Source organism: Zonotrichia leucophrys, chromosome 4, assembly GCF_028769735.1.
Source record: "Zonotrichia leucophrys gambelii isolate GWCS_2022_RI chromosome 4, RI_Zleu_2.0, whole genome shotgun sequence".
Lineage (NCBI taxonomy): Eukaryota > Metazoa > Chordata > Aves > Passeriformes > Passerellidae > Zonotrichia > Zonotrichia leucophrys.
Genome location: NC_088173.1, coordinates 59,888,724 through 59,913,926, shown reverse-complemented (window position 1 = coordinate 59,913,926; position 25,203 = coordinate 59,888,724). Strand labels below are relative to the sequence as shown.

The 25,203-nt window shown below is 40.0% G+C and overlaps 1 protein-coding gene and 1 long non-coding RNA gene across 3 annotated transcripts in view; both read left to right on the top strand.

The window, feature by feature from the left end:
- Positions 1-25,080, top strand: part of LOC135447093 (uncharacterized) — a 58,547-nt gene extending 33,467 nt beyond the window's left edge. The window contains exons 2-3 of the long non-coding RNA XR_010440002.1: positions 23,753-23,862; positions 24,336-25,080. This is a non-coding gene — a long non-coding RNA (uncharacterized LOC135447093). The remainder of the gene's footprint in view (positions 1-23,752; positions 23,863-24,335) is intronic.
- The window catches only part of PPARGC1A (PPARG coactivator 1 alpha), a 368,866-nt gene that overhangs the window by 238,656 nt on the left and 105,007 nt on the right, over positions 1-25,203 (top strand). The gene's annotated exons all lie outside the window — the stretch shown is intronic.

Genomic DNA, 25,203 nt, shown 5'->3' with positions numbered 1-25,203 from the left:
GCAAGAAATGTGTGTCCTATCAACACTTTCCCCCACCCCTCCATCTGCCACTTAATACCGCTTATACTCTCCTGAATAATCATCTTTATTCGGCGGGGCAGCTGAGGTCCGCAGGTTGGGATCCTCTGCCAAGTGCCATTACGCCATGGGAGTGGGCTGGGGCTACTCAGCCACCCTTATCTGAGCCACTGCTGGCCCAGAGAGCTGAGCTGCCTCCCTGGGATGCACAGCAGTCCCAGGGAAGGGCTGTCAGATCACTGAACTTCTCAATCAACAGAGGAGATATGTGATTCCTGTTTTGACATTCTGCCTGGAGGACCATCTATTGTCAGCTGCTATTGACAAGTGACAGCAGGGCTGTGACTTACAGGAAGTTTATCTTCTTCTTTTCCCTTCTTTTTTTGCTTCCCTTCTCTTTTTATAAATAAGCCTTGACCAGCTGCCTCTCCCTTTGGTATGGAGCGTGGACGAGTGAAGGTAGGAACAACAGAAAGTTTCCCAAATTTACAATTTCGTAGTAGCACTACAAGGGAATGAATAGATGCGGAAAGAGACCGAGGCAATGACAATTCTCCAAACAGCTGTTGTACGATTCAGCTTCACTACTTCAGTTAATTAATCAGCACCTTGCTGGCAACTCTAGGGGAGATACTCGTTAGATACTGGTAGCAAACAGACAATGCTTTCATATCAAATATGTTCAACAACATCTAATACAGCGATAACTTCCACAAAAGAGGGCAGGGAATACAGAGGCTCGTAAAGGTGCTCCCGAAGCAGCATTTCATATCCTGGTACATATGAATGTGCTACATATGCTGCCTACTTTGTTACTGCTCTTTGGCCTCAAACACTGTGAATTAACAACAGCAAACTTTGACACCTTCACTAGAGGCGTTTATCTGAGGTAGCATTCCTATAAATATCTTTATGTAAGTACTGTGTATGAGTGCCCACTGTTCATTGCTGCATTTGTGTAGGATTGGAAAGACCATGCATTCTAAATGACTCTACTCTCTGTTTTTCTTCAGGATGAAAAATGGACAACTTAGGTCTTTCATGCAAAGATGTGCTGTAGAATGTCAAAATGTGGTTAAGATGAAAAACTCAGTCATGAGAGTGCTGAGTCTACATGTTGTCTCTAAGATTTCCCTCTATTCTCTTTGGCTTAAAAATGAGATTCTTTGCATCCTGCCCACTAAGTTGATAAAAGCATTCATATTTTATGAGGAATAGTGCACAGAAAACTTAAACCAATGAAATTACATGTCTACAATTGTAGTAATGTTTTATATTTTAATACAGTCCTAAAATTGCCATCAATGAATGTTAGCTTCAAGTTAAAGACAAAACGGGCTCTAAAAAGAAGTAACAGCCCTGTTAGGAAAAGAATTCCCTCTTGCCATGCTGATTTCCTGATAAATTGCAATTCAGTGACTGTACTTCCTTTTCTGATACCTCTTCTCTTGCTTTGTTCACTTTTCTGATTTAACCCTCTTGTACGTTAGGCAGTAAATTGCAATGGAAATGACAGCTCTTAAGAGACTGAAATATATTTGCTGTCAGATGTTCCACACATGCTCAGTTTAATTTTTCAGTTGTCTTTATTGATTTATTAAGAATGATTATAGGCCTGCATATCACTTCATATACATAATTGTCACATAAATCTTCAATATTACTGGCATGTAGTCATGTCCATTGTGGAACATAGGGAATGAGCTTTAATGTTTAATGTGGTGTTTGTGGAGTTCAGTATCAGGTGGTTTTAGGGGTTAGGGGTTGCTCTCAGTCCACCTGAAGCCTTGTGGAGATGCAGGTGGAGGAATAACCTCAGGTAGGACTCACTGATGCAGTTGTAGGAGCCATCAGTGCTCTGGAACAGGGCTCAGAGTTGTATTAAGCAATTTATGTGGACAATTTATCCAGTCTGCCGCCATGTACTGATGTAGACAATTATAGCTCCAGCTCTTTAATGAAACGTACATTATGGTAGAAAGAATATCATAGCTTCTATTATACTCAGGGGAACTATAAAGAGAAATGTCCTTTTTTAAATTAGCTTTACGGCACTGAAGCTTTTATGTATTTACATGCAAGTACACTATTAACCCAAACTACTTGTTTTGAACTCTCTCTGTTGTCAGCTCTTGGGAAGTGACACAGGCTGGTAGAAAAACTTCTTTTGTGCCTACCGTTAAGCATTGCTGGCCTTTAGTGTTAATGGGAGCCTGCTAAAACTTCCACTTTACTGCAGTCATTCACAGACAGTGAGAGCAGGATGCTCTCTTAATCCTCCCTAATCTGTAGCAAAAACCTCAGATAAAAAAGGACTTTTTGTCTAATCCGGCTTCTCAGGTATGGTTTACTTTAGATTTGAGCTATAAATATCTTTCTTTACTTTGTTCTTCTGAGAAGCAAACTGTTGAAAATGGGGCATGGATTCATTCTTCAATTGCCCATTTGAGAAAGAGAGAAAAAACACTTCTAATTTGGAAAAGAGCAAAATAAAGACAAGGCTTTTGGTGTGTGCCCTCCAATTGGTGAATGCATCCTGTTGTAGAGCTGCCTTTTGTCTTTTCAACCCCCAGGCAGCCACGGGCATGAGGGACCTAGTGCTGACTGCTCTTGAGCATCAGGAAGGTTCAACCTCTGTTTCCAAAGGTTGCAGACACTTCCATCTGCACCTGAAGGAATTGTCTCCACACACCTTTGTTTTAGCATTTAAAAATATATATTGCACATTTGCTCTTAATAATTCTTATTTACTAAAAATGAAAATAGCACTATGAAATAAAGAGAACAAGTGGGGTAAAAACTGTGCTTGGAATGAAATAAAATTTAACATCTTTGCCATTGACTTCTGTCAACTCAATATTTAATCTGCATTTTCTTTATCTATAATATTCAGTGTCTCAGATATCCTTAAATTACAGTTGTTATTCAGCAGCAGGCCAATGAAAACAGAAGTGAACTCAACAGATTGTTTTCTTTTGTTGCCTGTAATGATGCCAGATGAAAATCTCCTCCACTAAAGTCCAGTTTCTTAAGTACTCTTTCTTATCTGAGGATGGAATTTGGAAAGGAGAAGTAGCTAAAAAGTGAAGTAAATGCCAGATAAATTAATTGTAATTACTTGATACAAGTGGGTATAAAAGTAATGGACTGTCTGAAGACTTTCCATTATTCCTGGTTTCTTTTGCAAACTTGGAGAGGGGATTAAAAATGGATTTATAAAGTTGTTGATGAGAATTTACATGATATCCCAAACCAAACTTCAACAATGAAATGCAAACAATGTAAACCAGGCTTCAACCATGACTTGTAAATCATTATTAGCTGATAGCAGTGTTATGTTCATCTCCATATCCAGATGAGGATGTCTGTTTAAGGCTATCACTGAGCTAAAAAGAAAGTAACTTATATCATCTACCTGGGCATGGCATATGCACCTGATTTACCGTAAGCCCCCAGACTGCAGCAATTCCTGGATGTCTTTGTCCAGTCTGAATCAATTTTCCTTCCCTTTGCTTTGGAAATCTACTGAACAAAGCCCCCTCCTTTTGAGGAAAAAGAAAACGGTCAGAGCCCTGCAAATAGGATAATTTTGAAATGTGTAATGTTTTCCACATACTTAATGCAGGGGATGGGTAAAGGGTGGATTTTATAATCCCTTCAAACCATGAGTGTATATCATGGACATAAAATGTATATAAAATGGGAGAGAAAAGGTTGAATTTGGATGTATAGTCATTTGGAGTCAGAGAGTAATGATGAGAATGTCATCCAGTAATGAGGGGCTAATGGGGCTAAACTTCATCAATTAAATCCTTTCTCTTTTATAGATTCATAGATTATAATGCCAGAAGGGAATACTGTGATAATCTAGCCTGACCTCGTCTTACAACATATACTATCAAACTTCCCTGAAATAATTCTTGTTTGAACAAGAGCATTTATTTCAGAAATAAAGCATCCAACCTTGATTTAAAATTGCCATGGTTGGAAATGCCTGAGAAACCCTGATAAATTGTTGGGATGGTTAATTATATCTGTCTGTTAAAGGGGCCCACCCTCACTCTCCTCTGACTTTATCCTCTCTTCAGAAGGAGCTGGTAAAGTGGGGTCTTTGTGTATTGTGGATATGACTGGCTGTAGGTTACCTGGAAGCTTCCCATCTTCAAATCTGTCAAAACTCATTTCCTTTTATGACAAGGTAAGGTACCCAGCCGATCAAGGGAAGCCAGCTGATGCAGTCTTTTGGATTTCAGTACCACTTTTGATACTGTTGCTCACAGAATCCTTCTGGACAAAATGTCCAACACAGCTGGATAAAAACATCGTGGTGTGATGGAACAGCAGCTGGCCACAAGTCAGGGACAAAGGGTTGCAGTGAATGGGGTGACATCAGAGTGGTGACCTGTCACTAGTGGGGTCCCACATCCCTGCTCCATCCTCAGCCCTGTGCTCTTCAACATCTTCATAAAGGACTTCAGTGCAGGACTGGGAGGTATACTAAGCAAGTTTGCAGATGATGGAAAGCTGGAGGAGCTCTTCTCCCTCAAAGGTAGGGAGGTCCTGCAGAAAGTCCTCAACAAATCAGAGGGCTGAGCAATCACCAACTACATGAAGTTCATCAGGTGAAAGTGTTGCATTCTGTACTTGGAATGGGGTAACCCTGGGTGTATGTGCAGACTGGGGAATGAGATGCTGTAAAACAGTGCAGCAGAAAGGGATGTGAGGGTCCTGGTCAATGGAAAGTTAATATGAGTCAGCAGCACCCTGGCAGCCAGGAGGGCCAACCCTGTCCTGGGGGGCATCAGGCACAGCATGGCCAGCTGGGCAAGGGAGGGGATTGTCCTGCTCTGCTCTGGGCTGGGGCAGCCTCACCTCCAGTGCTGTGTGTGCAGTTTTGGGCACTGCAATATAAGAAAGATAGGAAGCTCTTAGAGAGTGTCCAAAGGAGGGCAACAAGATGGTGAAGGGCTTTGAGGGGAAGGGGTGTGAGGAATGGCTGAGGTCACTTGGCTTGCTCAGCCTGGGGAAGAGGAGATTGGGGGGAGACCTCACTGCAGTTACAACTTCCTCGTGAGGGGAAGAGGGGAGGCAGGTTCTGATCTCTGCTCTGGGGTGGCCACTGACAGGATCTAAGGTAATGACATAGAACTGTTTAGGGGAGGTTTAGATTACATATTAGAAAAACAGTAGTTGGGCACTGGAACTGGCATAATCTTTCAGGCTGTCCTGTGCAGGGCCAAGAGCTGGACTTTGATGATCCTTGAAGGTCCCCTTCCAACTCAGAATATTCTGTGATTCAGATAAGCACTTCAAGCAGTGGGGAGAACAAGGGGTGACTTGGAGCTTCCTGAGCTAGGTATGGGTGTATGCTTCACCTCATCTCCCAGGGGCAAGCATACACTTGGATAGTACAGGGGCACTCCACATGGGCATCCTTGCAGTGCTCTGCAGCGTGAGGCATGTGGGATTGCCCTGCTGGCTGCCTGGACCAGCCCAGCATCCTGTACAGTTTTAAGTGTCCTAAGCCTTCCTGAGTATTCTTGTACCATGGTAGAGAGCTACTCTAGTTCAGACCCACCTTTTATTTCAGGATATTAACGCTCCTTGCATATTGGGATGTGTTGTTATCAACTAAGTAACAGCCAGGGAGCTGTTCCTTGGTATGAAGGACACAGTTTGCATCCTGGGATTTTTTTATGATAGTTATAGGGGCAAAATTCTCTTGGAGCAGATACTGTTCAGAGTTGCTTTACTTGATTCTTTCTCTCTTTTGCCATACTGTATCTGCTTCTCTCCTTTGAGAACCAGTTTTACAATAGGATATGGAGCAGGGATGGAGTGCAGTGATGCCACCTGAGTCCAGAGGGACTTGGTTGCCTTTGCAACTTCATTCCTAACTCAGTCACTTCCTCATGCTCACCTGCTTGCTCTTCCTCACAGTAGTTTCCCTGCCAAGAGGCATCCTTTGGATGTGGCTGGGACACAGTGAAAACTCCACAGGAGTTATCAGGGAGCACTGAGAAGAGAAGGAAAGGGCAAAATGACTCCATATCATGCTCATCCCTGTCCTCAACTCAGCTGCTTCTGTCTTGCCTCTTCATAGGAGGAAGGAATGAGATGTGTTTCAGGATCCTTTTGGAAGTGGAGAAGGACATGTCAGTGCAAGGGGTAAATCAGGGATGTAGCAGAGCTTTGTCTTCCATCATAAAGGTTTCTCTACAGCCCTGCCCATGCCTGAGCTGACCCAGCCCCATCACATTTCTGCTCTGGAAATGCAGTGCCCATTTAAGAAGTACTCATCTAGAAAATGGAAGTAGAAAGATTTTTCTGAGAGACCTAGAAGAAAAATTACTTCAGTTAGTAATTAATGGTATTTGCACATGTCTAGCATTTTCATATCATGCAAGAGTTTGCAAGCACTAGAAAATCCTGAGCTACTGGTTTGGATGTCTTAAAAATGAGGGATATAAAAATAACTGGAGTCACACATGGGAATGTGACATGCTAGAATGGAGAACCTGGCTCTCCAGGTCATGTAGCACATTTCTTACCTTCCTCGAATTTTTGTGTGGCTCTTCCCAGTGTCTCTTCATCTTCTGCACACTTTCTGCAGGTAGAAAGTATTTTATATTGCAAAGGGTATTTTTCCTTTAGTTTTGTGAACAATGGTTTTTACTTTTCCAGTTGGGGTAATCAGAAATCCATTTAATTAGCAGTTCTATTCCATCGTGAACATGCTCTCTGTGGGATTGAGATTGTCCATTTCATGCAGTGAGAAACAAAGACCCTCTGTTTGGCAGGAGGAGATGTTCAGTTCAGTCCCAAAAGGGCTGATCCATCAGAACCACCAGGCTGTCATTTCATTTTTCCTGAGAACTGGAATTCTAAGGGAATAAGGGTTGCTTCTTGCCAGGACTTAGGGCAGCCCTTAAAATTGGTTCAAATGAAGATTTTCAGCTTACATTATTAGGAAAATGAATATTTATGCTTTTTCTGTAAGCTGGAAAGCCCTGAGTATCTCAGGAGGAGTTTATGGCCTTTCATCATCTTCATTGATCAGGATCAACATTAATCAGGTAAATTAATCTGAAAATGCCGTTGCCTCTCACCATCACAAAGCAAAACTCCTCCTGTCCTGTCCTACACCATTTTCATCAGTTTTTTTTGGCTGAGAACAGAAGTTAGAGAATACAGAAGTGCCAGGCATCCACAGCTCCCAGGAGAGACTGCTTCAACAGCAAACATTTCCCAAAGAGCTCCCCACGTCAGTGGTACCTACATGGCTCTGAAGAGTCAGGATCACCAAAACACTGGCCTATGAACCTCTGGCATTTCTTGAAATGCCTATTGCTGCTCCTCAGCTGGAGCTCTGTCTCCAGAGAAGCACCTGTGCTCCTGCTGCTCTGAAAGGGTGGATAAATTGGGTTCTCAAAGGCAGATGGCAGTTTCTTATGGATAATGTAGTATTACAGTAATTACTGTAGGAAAATGTTGTAACCTAATGTGTATTAATTCTGCTACTATCATCTAAAATGTATTAATGTTGTGGCTGTACTATTCTGTGTAGTGGTTGTATTAATACATACTCTGTGAGTATTATGGTACAATTGCATTTATATTGCCTACTTTACCATAATATTTATGATAGTATTACTTAAAAAATTCTGGACAATGTTGCCTGATTTCATGGGTGGGCCCTACCACAAATAGTAGATTTCATGGCTTTTTGTAGATTATTAGGAAAGTTATATGTGGGAGTCATTAGTATAGCTTAAATAGTTATCAATATAAATTTTATGAACAATGAAACCAAACACCTGTCTCTCAGCAGTAAAGCTATTAGGATACATAATATAGCATTTGTATTGAAGTTTCTAACCACTTTTTTCTTCCAATGTATCAAATTCAGTTGGTTGTGAGAGTACTCAGGTGCTCTAGAAAACTAGACTGGGTAGCATATGTTTCATGAGGACCCAGGCAGGATTGCACAAGTACTTTCTTACCCACAAAACCAGACCAAAACATGAAAAAAAAAGTTTAGTCCCAAAATATCATTATAAATGTAACCCACAGTTTGTGCGTTGTACTTCCTTCCATATGCTTTAGGTAAACTGTATTGTTACAGCTCTCTGCCCAACTTTTGGGGAAATAAAGCAGCCTCTGGCTTCTCAAATATTAAGATCTTAGGTTTGACTTGTCACATGCCTGTAAGACCTGGAGTTCTTCAGCCATGAAGATATCCCTTATATAGACTCCTGCATGTCCTTCCCCGGCAGGAGCCACTCCGGACAGGAGTTGTACTTAAGGACAAGTCCAGCTGGAGGTACAGGGAGGCTCCACTTTGCCCACTCACTATTTCAGAGGCATAAAATGCACTGCCCTGGGAGGAAAAAAATCCTACCATAATTCTTATTGCTCTTTTCTGATCTCTGTTTGTTTTCCTGTTATCTAGAACTATATTGCATATTTTAGGCTATAACACTGGCAGGATCTGTTTAAAGACAATTAAAATGCAAAATTTAAGGTTGCATGGGAGTATAATTTTATATGATTTACTCTGCTGCTTTTGCCAGGCACTGCACTGTCACCAACATAACATTTGGTAAATAACGGAATTTAAGAAGTGTGCTAGCCACAAGGTATTATCCCCACCAGTCTTTTTTTCTTTATCTGCTTTGAACAAACTGTTTCATATATTGAAAATTTGTTAACAAAGAGAATAAGGCTTATACAAAAGGGCTTAGCATTTAACATTTTCACACACTATTGAATTGTTAAACTTCAAAGATTTTTTCCTTCTGATTGCTAAGCCTTAATTAAAGCAGATTGCAAAATAGTAAGTGTACAGGGAGAGATTTGCGGGAGATATTTGGAATCAGAAAATCTCAGCAATGGTTTAGCTACATTTTCTTCTGACCTCTGAGCACAGAACTTACACCAGCTGAGGCTCTGAAAGTAAATCCTGACTGCATTAAAGTCAGTAGCAAATTCACTCAATCTCTGGAAAATAGGTCCTACAATTACAGACTTAAGAAGCTCAATCTGCTTACTATGTCCAAGAGGAGGATGTGTGATGATGGTCTACAAGGTATTACCTGAAGACGATGCCTTCGATAGGGATCGCTCCTTAATCGAGGTGAAAAAGGCAAGCTGAGATGCCAGGGTTAAAAAATGATCCCAACAAATTCAGAGGAGAAATTGGCTACTCTCCCTCAGGAGTCAGATCCCAACTTCTGTGGCAATGGGAGGGGAATGGTTGGGAGAGGAATGAGTTCCCTGCTGGGAGCTTTTTAGTCAGATTACAACTTCAGAGCCTTGTTTCCCCAAGGGGCAGAGGACCCTGCTGGGATCCTGGTGCCAGGACCTATGGAAAGTCTCCCTATGCTTTGTGTAATCAGAAGTTTGTCCCCAAGAAGTTTTATCAGTTTTGGCCTTGCAGCTTCCAGCTACACCAAATCTCTCCCAGGCAGTGCTATTCCCATCACCTGTGCCATGGACATGGGGGTATATGTGGCATATGCAAGTGGCAAGAGAGGTGACAGGGAGTAACTAGAAAAGCAGACTTAAAAAGCATATGGGTGAGACCAACCTATGCTGCTGCCCAAAGCTTAATGGTCCCGAAATCTGCCTGTTATTGGGGCCAGCAGAGATAGCAGTTACTACACTTCAGTGAGTGACACATCACTTCTGAAAAAAAACAAAATTCGAATTTCCTGCAGAATTAGAATTTCTTCCCCAAAGGCTGGTTGGATGGGGTGGGGGTTAGTGCTTTCCAGCCAGTCCCTCACCAGCCTTCCCTGCTGAGCAGCAAGGCATCTGTCCCATGTTCCCCACAGGGACCTGGGGGCAGGCTTCCCATGCTGTGTCTCCCATGTCACCTGGGACTTGATGTGGCTCACCAGGACTGCAGACAAAATGGAATGAGGGGAGGTTATCCTGGCATATAACCTCATTTGCAGTAAAAAATGGTTTTCTGTAATAACACAGGTTATTATTCAGAAGATAGAGTGGAAGGAGGATTAAGATTCAGTCATAATTGCGTGTTTGGTGTTGTGTTTTGTACACAGAGGATGATGTACCTAAATTACATATCCCCAAAGGCTCCCTGACAAACACTCTGTGAGTCTCCAATAGAAAAAAACCCAAACCAGTGCCTTATAACCCTGCCATTAAAAAGACCAGTCATATAAGCACAATTTTGTAAAAAATATTTCTGGGGTATTTAATCCAGCCACATTTTCTCAGATCTTGTGGTTCTTTACAAAGGGCTTTAGTTCTGAGAATTTAAGTAAAAAAAAAGTCATCGTATTTGAAGACTAACTGATGGGGATAGCTATAAGGAAAACTTTTGTGACTGCCCCTTTTTTCCCTTATCCAAGCTCTATTTATCTCATGTAAATGTTTCAGAAGCAGTTTTCCTTTGCCTTAAGGCATTTCAATTAATGCTCAGATACATGCTGGTGAAGGCTTTACCTTATGGTTTTTTAGTCTGATTCCCTAATATTCAGCAGCAGGTTTAGGACATCAATAGGTAGCAATGATTAACATGAAAAAGTGAATTAAATCTTTTTTCTCTTGAGAGAATTCACATTTTCCACATTGTTTTAGGAGCTCTTTGCTCCCTCCCTTATTGTCAGAGATAGCTCTCTGTTTCAGGGGCTCAGTAGCATTTCCCAGAGGCATATTCCCATGCCTGCAGCTTGACAGGGATCATGGCAAAAATAAAATCTACATTTTGATTATCATTAAAACTGGAGACAAGTCTGTTCTTAACTTAGCGTAATGCACCAAGGTGTACCAATAGTATTTGCAGTATGCAGCAGTATTTAGAAAGCAACTGTGATAGCCTGTGAGTGGAGTTTGCAGCTGACAGCACTGACCTGACAAATGCGAGATAGTTCAAATAGACTTTTACTTACTCCAATTATTCAGTGCTGAAACTATACAATTAGTTGCAAATCCCTGGGACTACTCTTTTCCATCTCTAAAAAGGAACAAAACCACTTTTCATGGCCGTGTAGGTTTCTGCTGTTGGTTTCAAAACTGAAAAGATCACTTTAAAATGACATGACATGCTTTCTTGATTTTCATATGATATTAAAAATTCATTATGTCATTGATTCTTTTTAATATGTTAAGAGTAATAGTTATCCAGTTTGCATTTATGGAGCCAAGTCTGTTCTACTTGATTGGAGAAGAGGCTTTTGCATTGTGGATTTTAAATGATGTGTTTACAGGCAAAAAGAGAATTTTCTCTAATACTTCTGTAATATTACAGTATTACTGTAACAATACCATGATGTATTTGTGAAATGCTGATATTTTCACATAGGTGTTTCCAATAATACTGGGGTTAGTCTTTCCCACAAGCCAAGCAGATTTACCAAGACATCTGAGTGTGAGACAATGTGAAAAGGTGGATGTTATTTAAAAATAGGTAAAAGAACAAAACCTGAAGCCCACGCAAACATAGGTTAATGAATTTCTGCAATGGTGTCACAGCCTCTAAGTGTTCTCCAGTTGTCTTTTCTACTTCTCGGTCCAGTGGGCTACTTATCGGCTGAGATTGATATTACTGATTTGCATGTGGTATAATTTTAATAACATACACATATATACCATAGTGATGATCTGGAAAAAGAAGAAGAAAAATGTCTCATGAAAACTGTGATAGAGGACGTGATGTGAACCTAGGGAGAATATCTAGATTATATCTCGCCCTTATGATTTAAGCACACAGTGAACTAGTCCTCCTGAAGTAAATACATGCATTATGAACAGAATAGAAGGCCATGTAATTTAGGTTCCTAATCCCTAATTAATTAGATTCCTAATCCAGGTCTCCCCCTGTGAAGGCTTTCAAAGGCATCTACTTCTCTTTGTTGATTACAGAGAAAATTTCCACCCTCATCTCCAAAAACACGATGGAGTGGGTTGAGCAGTAGTGGTGAAGAAAGCCTGGAAACTGGAGTAACTGGGAACAACGAAATGAAATTTGATTTAAAATATGGAACATAAAAATTATGCTGATGTGTCTGTGTCTATGGGTTTTTGATGGAAAGGAGGGGCTTTTCAGAAACACCATAAAAAAGAAAAAGGGAGTTTTTCTACCCTCAGATTGCACAAGGCAATTCATAATCATTGCTCATATGCACTCCCTTTAGTTTAGCTACTGCTTGATAATTTTATTGTGGTGCCTATTTTCAGTGGAACTTCTTCAACTTAATGGGTTGTTCCTTGACCATTGGAAGTTTAAAGGCAGAAAACTTTGTCAAAAAGTAGTACTAGAGGTACTTGAGTTCTGCAGAACAACAGTGGCTTCAAAACTCAACTTCAAAAGCCTAGTTCCTGCGTGGATTCCTGGTTTGTTTGCAATCCAGTTAGCTGATCAAAAATGTGCAACATTTTCTCTTGCCAAAGTTGCAGCAGCTACATAAATATCAAACTGTTACTCTGGGTAATCAAACAAAGGGAAATTTGTTTATACTGTGTTATTGTTAATTAATTTACATCCAGAAGTACTTCAAATATATATGCAAATATACATGAATCATGTTTTAAAGGTGAATGTGGGAAGAGCAGAGCTTGTAAGAGTAGCCATGTAGATATAGAAACCATTAATGTTTCCGATGCCCTGCGGTAGGAAGAAATATATTAAAAATTGATTTTTGGTTTCTGCTTTTTTCTTGGTAGCATTTACAATAAAGGATTTAGCAGAAAGTAGTCTTTAAATTGATATTTCAAAGCTTTTTATGTTGGGGATATGTTTTTCTGTATTGTTAATGGGTTTATATGGCAGAGTAAAAAGGTCAGCTTCTGAATATGACGGTTTTATTCTTCTATTAAAAAAAAAAGAGATGAGTTTAGCATTCATGAATTATTTAAATATCAACCAAAATATTTGGCACGGTGCTACAGTAAGCGTTATTCTTAAAACAAGGCTCAGAGGAGTGTGCTGTCCTCTGAATGTAAGGTGAATGCTGTGCAGGAGGGTGGATAACATTAACTCTCTCTCACCTTGCAGCAAGGTGTTGCTTGCTGCTGTATCTGCAGAGTGTGTGCAGTGAGTGATGAGACGTGTATTTATGGGACTTTCACCACCATGATTCAATCTTCACCCGTTTACACTTCTATAATTGAAGAGCCTCTCTTCATCCAAGAAAAGTGAACCATAATGTGTTTCACAGCCTCTCCCAGTCCACAGCCACACTGTATTGAGCAAGCAGCCCTGTCAGATTGTTTTCTTTTAAAAAGATGCTTTGGAAAATAACAGTGCTTCCCAGCTTTTAGGTGCATCTGAAACATGACTCTGAGGTGCCACAGCAGTATGGAGTTGCTCTCGACGCGTTCTCATTAATCAAATCCTAACTCTAATGCTTTTTTTTATAACTTTTGCAAATAACATGCATTTTTTAATAATTTCATAAAAGTAGTGCTGTCAGGTGGTAAGATTTACAATGTTTTGTTCTAATTCAACAGAATTCTTCAGGGATATGATTCTGGGTTTTTTCCTCCACAAGTATTTTTTAAACCTTCAATACAGTCAAAATGTTTTGAAGTGCTAATTGCCAAACCTCCTAAAGTGTATAAAGAATGGCATTTCATACAGCATCATTGATCATATTTTTAGGGAGCCCATTGATGGATTAATAAACTGCTGTAACCTTCTGTGCAAAAAACACATTGATAATAAATGGACTGTAATCTAAAAAGCCTACTGCTAAATAGATTGAAGTGGCAGCAGTAACTGAAAAACTGAATAATTATAATATCCTGAAGACAAAATCATAGTGTGAAAGCTTACTTTCCTGGTTAAGCTTTTTGTGAAGAACTGCTCATGGAGGTCAGGAGCATGTTGTCCTCGGGTGGTTCCCATTGCTTGGCTTGCCAGTGGGGCAGTCAGGATGGGTGGCTGTGGGACTGGGGCAGTCCATTCAACCTGGAAAGAGCCTTTCTACAAATATTCATTGAAATTTTTCTAATTGATGCCATTCAGTGCACTGTGGCAAAATGCTTAGTGTCTTTTTAATGTTGGCATAGCAGCTGTAATATATGAAAAGTGAAAATTTACATGGTAGGTGAAATAATGTATGAAAAATAATCACTAATTTAAAATTAGACACCAAATGTAAAGGCATCGCTTAGCACTGGTTTAAATTTTTACAAACTTAGTCTTGTTCCTTGAAGCTTGATTACCACATAACCAGATGGATTCATTTTAACATACTTAATCATGCTGAAAACAATTGATTCTTATTTAATTAAAAGTCAGATAGCAGGTTAAAGACACGGGGAAAGAGAGGATTATGATACAGTCTTCTACATGCAGGCTAGTGTTGAGTCAACTTTCTCATCAAGCCATGAATAACCTGCTAGGACATTCCTCTGCCCTTTTATGTCCCAGGTTATTAGCTATGCAAGGAGTATTTCTGGAAGGGGTTTCAAGCCTTTGCCTTCACAAAGGGCATAGAGGACTTGGTGGGTTGTCTCTAAGATGTTGTATCCCTGTATTAAAGGCCTCAAACTCTAAGTCTTCCCATGACAATTCTTTATCTGCCTTATTTTTCACATTTATTTTTTGTGTTTTTAGGATGCAATGGTATACTGTAGAATGGTATTGCTAATGTATTTCAGTATCAGAACACGACGTAGAATCAGAAAAATAGCTGTCTGTGCCCTTTGTGCATACAAGCATATTTATGTACACATGTACTTATTCACGTGTATCTGTGATCAGAAAGGTTTTGCATTCTAGTCACACCCTGTGGTACCATCACATCTCTCTACCCACCATGTCCACATCACTTCTGCTTACAACCTTGTGCTGTGGGAAAGGGCTAGACCTGGCCAGTACCAGTCTCCTGCCGTACTGCTCTCCATAGCACCGCTGTTCTCCATCCTGCTACCCAGGATTTTGGAATGGCTGGAGGGAACAGGAGTCGGCAGGATACAGCCTGCAGGTGACCCTGTCACGGGTGATGGTGCTGGCCCAGTGGATTCATGTAGTGACTTCAGATGCACAGCAGCCATTTTCACACTGGGACTTCCCTGTAGAAGGAGGGACACAGGGCAAACCATGAATTTTTAGACCCTTTCTTTTATCGTAATTGATGTTTCCATCTCATTCTTCTGTTCTTCTAAGTTATGACATTGCGCCCAAAACGACATTATGATATTCCCTCAAAATGTCATGGCATGAATGAATAATTTCTCCTGAGCAAATCCCCAAAGGGAAAATTTGAACTCTCTCTGCTCCTGCTATTGAATCCCATTCAATTAAACGTGGAAATCCACAGTTAAATGTGGAAGAGGAAATCTTCATGGGATCTTGCCTGAAAGGCAGCTGTTAGCAGTAGGAAAACATTGAAGTCAGCACTCTTTAGTGGTGTTTCTTTTGTAAGACATACATTAAAAGAGCTGAAATCTCTTGAGATGCTTCTGATAAGCACTGATATTAAATGCCACGGTCCTATCATGCTTCTTTAAAGGTGAGCATTATTAATAGAGCACTGTCTTTCCATTGTGCTTCTGCTGTCTTAATTCTTTGGTTTCTCATGGTTTCTCTCAGGTGCTTTGCTGACTGCTGTGTCCAATGTAGCTATTTTCTGAAATCAGAGTAGCTATATCTTGATGCAGAGGTAGCTCTCTCCTTCTTTGCTTTTAAAGAAAACAATTTACACTTATGCACACAAGCCATGTTAGATGGCTTTAGTTACTTTAGTATCTATTCTGTAATGAAGAATTTGTGGGTGGTGATGATGCTGTTGGTGTTAGTATCATCCTTGTCATCATCATCACCATCATTGTCATTCTGGGTCCTAGTGGTGGCCAGCTCTACTCCAAGTCGTTTACTTTAAAATTTTTCCAGAAGGTGTCTGTGTTTTGCTCCTCTGTGACTGAAGCCTGTACATCTTTTCTTAGCCCTGCTTTATCAAAGCTGGTGTGATCCCAGCCAGCCTCCACAAAGAACTTTAATATGCACAATGCTCAAAACAATCCTCAGTTTCAGACCCTCAGCACACTAAATAGGATATTTGGTGGTTTCTTCTGGATTGCTTACCTAGATCTCAGCTCTGAACGCTCTAGCTCTTTGCACTGTGCACCAGTTGCTTCCAAGTGAGTCTTGCAAAGAGCAAGCAAAGGCTTGGTTGAGCACCTTGCTCAACTCAAGAGATTAAAATGCTATTGATCAAAGTTATTGGTTCATTGTTCAGCATTTCCACATGTAATCAATAATAGTTCATGTCTTCAAACAAAGCTGCAAACTAATGTGGCCATTGTCTCATTTATAGTGGGTTGAAAATCTGCAGTGATTTTCAGCTGAAAAATGGAGTTCACTAAAAAACCAGTATGGTTTGTGGGCCATTAGTGCTAGTTTCCAGGTTGTGTTTCTCCATGAACAGTTCGAACTTCTCTACATTCTGTTCCTGTAAACAATTCCATGAAGTCTCTGTATCAAATAGATAGATGCTGCTATTATTATTTCAATAAATTGCAATTCATCAAGAACTTTCACTGAGAAAAACTCTTAGATTTCAGTTTTCCAAGGGTAGACCAAATTGAGGGCCAGTGTTTCAGTTATTTGACTAAACCATCCTTACTTCCCATGGTAGCAAATTAAACAGTGGTGCTTTATATTTACATTTCCATTTACACACTTCACCTAGAGAAGGTGTGTTGGGGAAGGTTGCATTTACATTCAATTAAGGCAGAAATATTGCGTGCTTACAGGTAGATATTTTCAACTGTGTGGAGTGTACCCAGTTATCGAAATGTATGTGAAATACTACTGTGTAGTGAGAATGCAGTTCTGTTCAACCAAAGAAAAGGGTGCATGAAATTTTAGTATAGACGGTTGGCTTTATCTTTAAGGAACATTAAAATGGACATCAAAAAATATAGTAATGTAGCGGGTTTAAAAAAAAAACAGCAAGGAGAAGCACATGAATTTGTGTGACAACCAATTTCATAGCAAAAACTTTGCAAGAAAAAATTATGTATGTCCAATACTGATAAGACGTTGTGAGTGTACATTTTCAGATGTGGTTCTCTTAGTATTCCACCCATTCACGACAGCACTCCAAGAATAGTAAGCACAGTCACCAGCCTTCTCTCTATGAAAGGGGAATATATATAGGGCATGGAACAAAACTTCAGCATACAGAACTGACACTGCAAAGTTAAGGACCTGACATTGAAAGGAATTTGTAAAATTCCCTTCCCTGGCTCATCCTGGCACTGACAAGCCCTGTCCTGCTGCGTGCCATTTCTGTTTCCAGTGAGGTATATATTCCCATGTCTTCTTTCAACACTGCTAGACCTAAATGCACGAGCTGGTCAGCAGTGAGTAAAAATGTGTCTATCTAAAGCAGCCACTGACACTCACTCATTTTAAATTCATTTGCGGGGCGCAGTTTATTTAAATTTTAGCAAAGGTGCTTTTTATCACGGAGCTTTGAGTTCCCTGCCTGAGATGTGGCTGTTGGCAAAGGGCAGCAGAAATACGAGTCAGGCTCGTAGCTGGTGGCATGAAAGAGAGAAAGAGCCAGGCCTCAGCCCTGTTTCTGGTGGCAGCACGTCCTGAGCAGCTGCAGTGGCTTTCAGCTGAGCTCTAGCCTGCCGGTATTCAGGGCTTCTTCCAACAGCACCAGTCTGAGACAAGTCATGATAAAATATTAGCTCTGCACAGTTGCTGGTTTTGCCCCTGAAATAAAAGACTTCTTCTTCCACAAGTTATTTCTATAATCTTGTAAAGAACAGTCCTTAGTAACATGCATTTGCATGTATGTAGACAGAGTGATTTTGAGAAGCGTTCTTCTGAGTGTTTATTTTAGACATAGGCTTACTTATGACATTCTCATGTGACATTCCTGGAGCCTTGATATTTGTGATCCTCACATAGTAATAACATTCACTGTGGTAAGTTAAACGTAGGTAAAATAATTACGGCTTACTGATGTTTGATGACAGGATGTTGTTTCTTTTTGTTTCCAAATAAAATCACGAGGAAAGGAAAGAAGAGCAGTGCCCTGCTGCCAGGGAGGGAAGGAGCGCCTGGCATGACGGGCTGGCTGTGGTGAAGGGGCCAGCCCACGGCTGCTGCTGCTTTGCTGAGAACTGATTTGTGCGCTGAATGTGCTGTCAGGTGCCTGCCCAAAAAAACCTAGGAGTCCCCATTTCTGCAGGAATAGCAGGCCCTGTATCTATAAAGCACACAATATGCAGACAGATGTGGGGATCAGTGACAGCATCATTCTTTTTATGATCCTCATATGTGTAGAAAAACACAAGTCAGAAAACTAAGCACTTTTCATTTAATGGCTTCTGGATTTTGAGGGTTTATAGGAGAACAGAAGCAAAAAGTGTTAAAATCCCATGGACTGAAACCATCACTTCTTAATGATGCATCTTTTCATACCAACCCATTTGAGATGTTGCATACCAGAATATAAATTCAGAGCCACTGCTCCCTTCCCCTCACACAAATCGCATTTCATTTTATTGAGATGTAGATAAATGTGCAGGGGGAGAGTATTCTGTTTTTTCAGGCCCGCCCTTAATACTATTAAATAATTGTGTAATTAAAGGCTCCAGCAATTTGCCATCTCTTTTCACATAGAATTACTTCAGATGTCTGGCATACACACTCACCCTGTTGTTCAAAGCCATTACAGTCCATACAGTCAATAATCTGCAGATTAAAAATTCAATAAGTAGACGCATTAAAAATTGCATGGTTCCAATTCAGTCCATACTCCCAATTCAGGCTGCTTAGTGTTGGAAGGTGGTTTCTGAAAAGCAGGAGATGGTGCCACCATTTCAGAATGCCTCAGCTCATGCCTAACAACGTTGTAGCTGCAGAACAAGGGCTTGCTTGCAAGGGCTCTAGTGAATCTATAGCTACTATTTGAATAGAGAAGATAATAAATGGGCAATTTCTCTCTTAAAACCAAGCTCTCCATGCAGCTTGGCTACCAGGGTGTGCCTGAAACAGGCTTTCCAGTCTCCCTCCATCTCACTTGGGAAGGCTGAAAGTCTTCCATTCTGAGAATTACTCAGTGCAGATTATTGATGCAGTCTGATGTTACATCTTCACAGAGTGTTTGTTTGTTTGAATTCAGACTGTTGTTATGGATCTGGGGGAAGAGAGGTAGAAAGGTTGCAAACTATCACGCTTAATGTTTGTGCTTCCAGTTGTTTCCAGTTGTTTTGCTGGTGTTTCAAGTCCAGTTTCTAGTAGGGAATTTTTCTCTGAAAGCCCAAACCATCAGTCTTGCAAATGTTGCTTTTCAGTAAGTAGTCCCCACAATGGAGAGGCCACTGTAATACAAAAGTTACATTTTCAAAATATCTCTGATCTTACTATTGGTAGGAAAAAACTTTACCTTTGCAGCGGTGAAATTGTTAATGTTGAGGACAGTGAAGGCAGTTTTCCTTTCAAACAAAATGCATGGCTAGGAACTAGCTAGTACACCTCACCTGCAGTTTGGCGGTTCTGTATTGTGTGCAGTCTTTGGGAGAAGTTCTGTAGGCACAGGTTGTCTGGCTCCCTTTAAAGGTCATTTAAAGCTGGCAAAATTATCACTCCCCAAAATCTGGATGACCCTATTAGTGAAAAACCTTCTATCTTTACTAGGATTCCTATTCTGTCCACCAGAACGGTTACTTTCCAGAGCTTTATCCATCCCCACCTTTTTCCCCTGATGTGAAAGAAGCTTCTTTACTGCAGCAATTGTGTCTTCTTTGAATCCCTGTCAGTCTTTGCCTTTTATGCAAGAGATGCCATCAGGCTGCATAGAATGCTCTGGAAGATGTAAAGCCCCTGATGGCTGTGCCCAGCACAGGCTTGACTTGACAGCAAAGCTGAAAAAAACCCCACTGCCAAAGCTACCAGATTACATTAGTTTCAATCATGAGTGATCAATGCAAAAAATATTTTAGACCTTTACCCACACATGATATTAAGGGCACTTTAATCTCTAATTACTCTTCATTCATGCAGCGTAACACAAATGCTTTATATGTCTCTTTTATCTGTGGTGAAATGTTTACAGGGTGATATTTTTTTCTCTCTCTCATGTGGCAAAAGGCAGAAAGACCATAAACCAGGAATTTCCTTTTGGTGCTGGGATGTAAGGGCCAAGTCTAGTGACAGCTAAGACTGTGAACCTTGTACTCAGAGAGGCAGAGATCCTCACCATGTGAAGGAGCAGAGTCCTGTGTGCTTTACCTGTGTGCTCTGTTTCTGTCCCAGCTGTACAGGGTGATCAGCAGGTATGGAGATGCCTGAAAAATAAATTACATCAATCTAACATTCATAATACACCCTGAAGTGGGAGTGAAATTTTTATTCAGTGTTTGGGAAGAGACACGGATGATGAATTTTAGTTCTGGTGGGTTTGCACCTGAGCAAACCTGATCCTTTGTAGGCTGAAAGGAGTTGGATCTGATAAGGATGTGCAGTACTACAGCACGCTGGTGGTCTTGGGTTCCTCTCCCAAGTGCATTTAGCCAAGCAGAACTTAGCCTGTTTATCCTGATAATTAGAATCTGGTTTTCTATTTAATATTTACTAATAACACCATGCACTTACAAGGCCTTCCAACCAAGCACTTGACAAACCTTAATGGAATAAGCCTCATAGCACTCTGGGGAGGGAAGTGAATACCATTTTCTTTATCATGCTGAAAGAGTAAGATGATGTAATTGTACCTCCCCGAGTTTATTTATTTCTTGTCTCCCATTATCTGTCTGATAAAAACCACTAAGTAGCAAAAAAATCTATTGTTTTAGAAATCCTTCTGGTAGTTTAACTTTATTCTAAGACTAGTAACTAATTTAGACAGAAGCATAATTAGTGCAAATGTTTCCCGTAACTCCCTCTGATGAATGCCACTGCATTTGGATATTCACTTGTAGAACATGCAGCTGAATAGTGAAGAGGTTTTCTCTACAAAAAGTGTGTGAGCAGTGTCTGTGTATGGAAAGAGACTTAACTGGGACTTTCTGATCTTAAGTGCAACCAGGTGTTGTTGAGAAGTAGCAGAGCCACATGAAGTGTAGGTCGAGTGGGGCACCAGGAGTACACAGGATGATGCCACAGGGCCAGGTGAGAGGTGCTGCAGGAGATGGGAGCAGCCCAGACAGATCAATGGGGTGGAAGATGCCAAGGGCACCAACATGTCGTGCAGTGGTTCTGACTGGGAGGATAAGGAGTAATGAGAAGGTTGTGTGAGGTGCTAGTGGTCTCTGTCAGGCACTGTTCATATGGTCAGCTTTGAGGAGTTGAAACAATTGCTGAAAAAAAGGGCAGGAAGTGACTTGTATGGATGATGCATACTGCTGATGTGAGTTGGGGCAAACAAAGAAAAACTGCAAGCTTTTCTTCAATACCAGTACATGCTGGGCTTCACATGTTGGATGTACTTAACCATACCCACAAGTCTGTTATCTGCCCATGCAATTGCTGGAATTAACACTGTCCTTTATGCAATAACAAAAAAGTATGTGTTGTTTTATATCAAGCTGGGACAGGACTTTATTAGTCCTAATTCGAAGGTAATGCACTAATGGCAGTATTTGTCAGATGGGTTTTTGCAGTGTGAAAGCTGGTAGGAACTGTGGGAAAACAATCCAGTGCAATGCTTTGTTTTCACATTCCAGCCCAGAGTGCCTTCTGATATAGCACAACAGCTGAAATTCATAAGAGAAACACATTTTACTTCTTCTGCCTCCAAACTGCAGCAGAAATTTGGCAAATGGGCCTGAAATTCCAATCCTGCTGCATTTTAAATGACCAGGTGTCCCATCATTCGCTTGCCTAGTTCATTGTCAAAAAGAGGAGCTTCTCACTCTCTGCAGAATTCATTCTGTGTGACCACATGGTGTGTGATACCTCCCTTTCAATCACCATGATGCCATTTATTTACCTTTCTTCTCTGATCAGACAGAGAAGGAAGACTTCTTCATATGGCTTATTTTCTTCCTGTCAGTCTGCCCAACAGATAACTGCCAATAATGGGACACGAGCTGCAGCAGTTTTGGGTTTTGGACACATCCCTGAAACAAACTGGTTAGGTATCTTCTCATTAGAACTCCTGAGGCTTCTGCACAACTCCTGTGCATCAAGCTAAAAATACCTAGATATTTCATTTTAGCAGAAATATCCCCTATCTTTTAAAATATATTTTAAATAGCCACACATGAATGAAAGTATTGCAGTAAAACATGACATCAGATAGAAAATTTTTCTCCCTACCCTCTTCTTTCTTTCTTTCTTTCTTTCTATCTTATAAAGGACTGCCTTCCCATCTGCTTCAGATGGGAAAGCCTAGCCAGCACGCTGGACTATCTGGTAATTAAAGGGATTTTCTGTGAACTGCTGCATTCAAGTGTTAATTCTAACTAGAAATGCATATATATATGAATATATATATATATATATATATAAAATATATATCAGTACTCTTTAAAATATCATTAGAGAGTTTATAGTATTTATAGAATTTATAATTTATAGAAATTAAATCACCATGATATTTTGATTAATTCTTAATAGTGTATTAATTTGCTGAGACCTCCTTAGTAGGCATTAATTAGACCCTAAACAAGACAACTTCAAGGATTTCTGGGTTTGTATTCTTTCTTTCTTTTTTTTTTTTTTTTTTTGCAGCCCTTCTTTTTATATTATTACGATGATGCTACTAATACTAATAGCAACAATAATTACAAGAACAGGAGTAGTAACAACTGTTAATCTAGGATAGCCTTTAAATAACTCCCCTGAACAATTAAAAATTCTAAATATAATGTAGTTTGAGATTTTTTTTGTCATCATAAGTAATTTTTATTAATTTTAAACACCATTTTAGTTGTATAAATCAGTTTTGTTTAGTATTCACTGCAGATAACAAAATGTATTTCCAAGGGTTGTAAGGCACAAAAAATTAGCAGTTCTTAACAGAAACATAAATGTTATCTAGTGGTTTTGATACAATTAGAAAGTATCAGCAAAAAATCCTAGCCTTGGATTTGTTACCCATTTCATATAATTCATTACAAGCACTGCCTAATAAATTTAGCAGTTTGAAATTGATTTATGCTGAATCTTTGTAGTATTAACATTCTTGTTTTATAATTATGAGCAAAAGGAGCATAACCTTTTCCTAATATATGGAAAAGAGATGTAATGTCTCAGGAAAAAAAAATCACTGATTCTGCTTTTCTCTCTGCCGTTAGCCTTGCTCTCAGTTCTCCAGCTAATGCTGATGCACAGTGACACACAGTGAAAGTACCAAGACTGCAGCAAAACTCTGATTCTGTCTCGGTGTTGAGAATACAACGTGGTCCTTTGGCACATTCTGTACAGAATGAAGGAACTTACAGATACTTGCAGGTTTCAGGGATCTTCAGTAGTACAAAATTAACAAATGCCTTCATACTCTACTTTAAAATGTTGACACAGACAAATAAGGCCTGATTTTAAACCACCCTGAGCAACAGTGGCTACATGTCCTTGTTTTTTTAGAACCACCTTCAATATGGTAGTTCTTATTGGGAGAAATTAAGTATATTAAGATAAAAGGGCTTTATATTTTATTCTACTTGTGAAAGCCACTGTGTACATGCTGTTCTGTGCTGATCCTGATGCTGAAGAAACACCAAAGATATTTTTTCCCCCCTTTGGATTGCTGGTATCTCTTTACACCTGAAATTCCCATTAATATATTTACAGGGGTTGCTAAGTAAATCTCCAAACAACCTACATGCAGTTGTGCTGTCTATGTAAAGGGCAGCTCCCTTTCCCAGCTCCATCCAGCCTTTGGTCTGCCAAGGTCTGCACAGGTATGTAACAGAGCAGCTGTGAACAATCAGGAATCAAAAGCTGGCCATGAAATATTATGGAGTTGATTTTCTTCTCTTAAGCAAAAGATAAAAAAAAAAGTCTTTTGTTTTTTAATACTTTTAAGTCCTGAAAATCAGAATACAGGCAAGGTTTTCCTCTTTACAGCTGATGGACTTTTTTTGTCTTTTCTTGGCAAAGTACCGCCTCTCCATCCCAAAATTATTGAAAAGCATCCAGTACCAAACAATGAAGTGAGTAGCTTTATAAGAAGAATAGGTTTTGTCTGGATAAAATGTGTGTTGAAAAGAGAGATTTCTGATCAATAACTCTATTTATACAAAAGGATGACTTTCTATGAATACATTTTTAATAGGCTTTAAAAAAAACACCCTGGAGGCACCCATCACGGCAAAGGAAAGCAGCTGCAGCTTCCAACTGATATTAAAAGACATCTTTACATTGTCTCATCTAGGTGCTGTATGAGGTCCTGAAAATACCTACAGGTGCCTCATCCTCGTCTCCCACACACCCTCTGGATTTTGGGAGCCCCTGCAGAGACAGACTGTGTGCCATGCATAAGGTCTGAAATCTAGAAGAGCATTTAATTTAAGTATGTGAATAATCCTGTTGAAGTACTTTAAAGTAATCACATGCTCAAAGTTAAGTGTGTGCTTAAAAGCTTTGCTAGGCTGGGGCATGGCCTGTCCCCCTCCCTCAGACACCATACAAAATCAGATCGGTTGTCAAGAGATGTACCACATCCAGCGGGATTGCTTCCTGTGTCTTCTGAACTTGAATCTTGCCAGCTAATTTATATTGTAGCTATTTGTATATCATGTCATGTGAAATATCCCAAAATATTGAAGAGAAGGTTCGCAAGAGATTAAAAAGTATAAAATGTGAATGATGTAAGGGAAAATTTCAAATATGACACAAGTGATGAAAAGTAATTAAAGAAATTATTAATGTTAAAACCAAATATGTTTTATGTTATGCAAGCATATGCCTGGGATTTGCCTATTACCAAGACTGCAATACACAGAAACAGTGAAAAATCCCTGTACATTACAAAGCTGCTAGAGTGCCAAATTTAAACATGCTTTTTTTTCCCCATCTGCATTAAGTACAGTCAGTTTGTTCTAAAGGCCATCCCTTTTCTGTTCTAATGCCCTGTGTTCCTTGGTTTTGTTTTTGATCGTGGTTTTTGAGGAGGTAAACGTCCTGGATACAGTTTGACAGAAGATATTATCACAGAGATAACATATGTTACATTTAGAAGCTGATAAAATGGATTTTCCTTGCTCTGCTGCAATGTTGATGATGTTTCAGAAAATTTAATA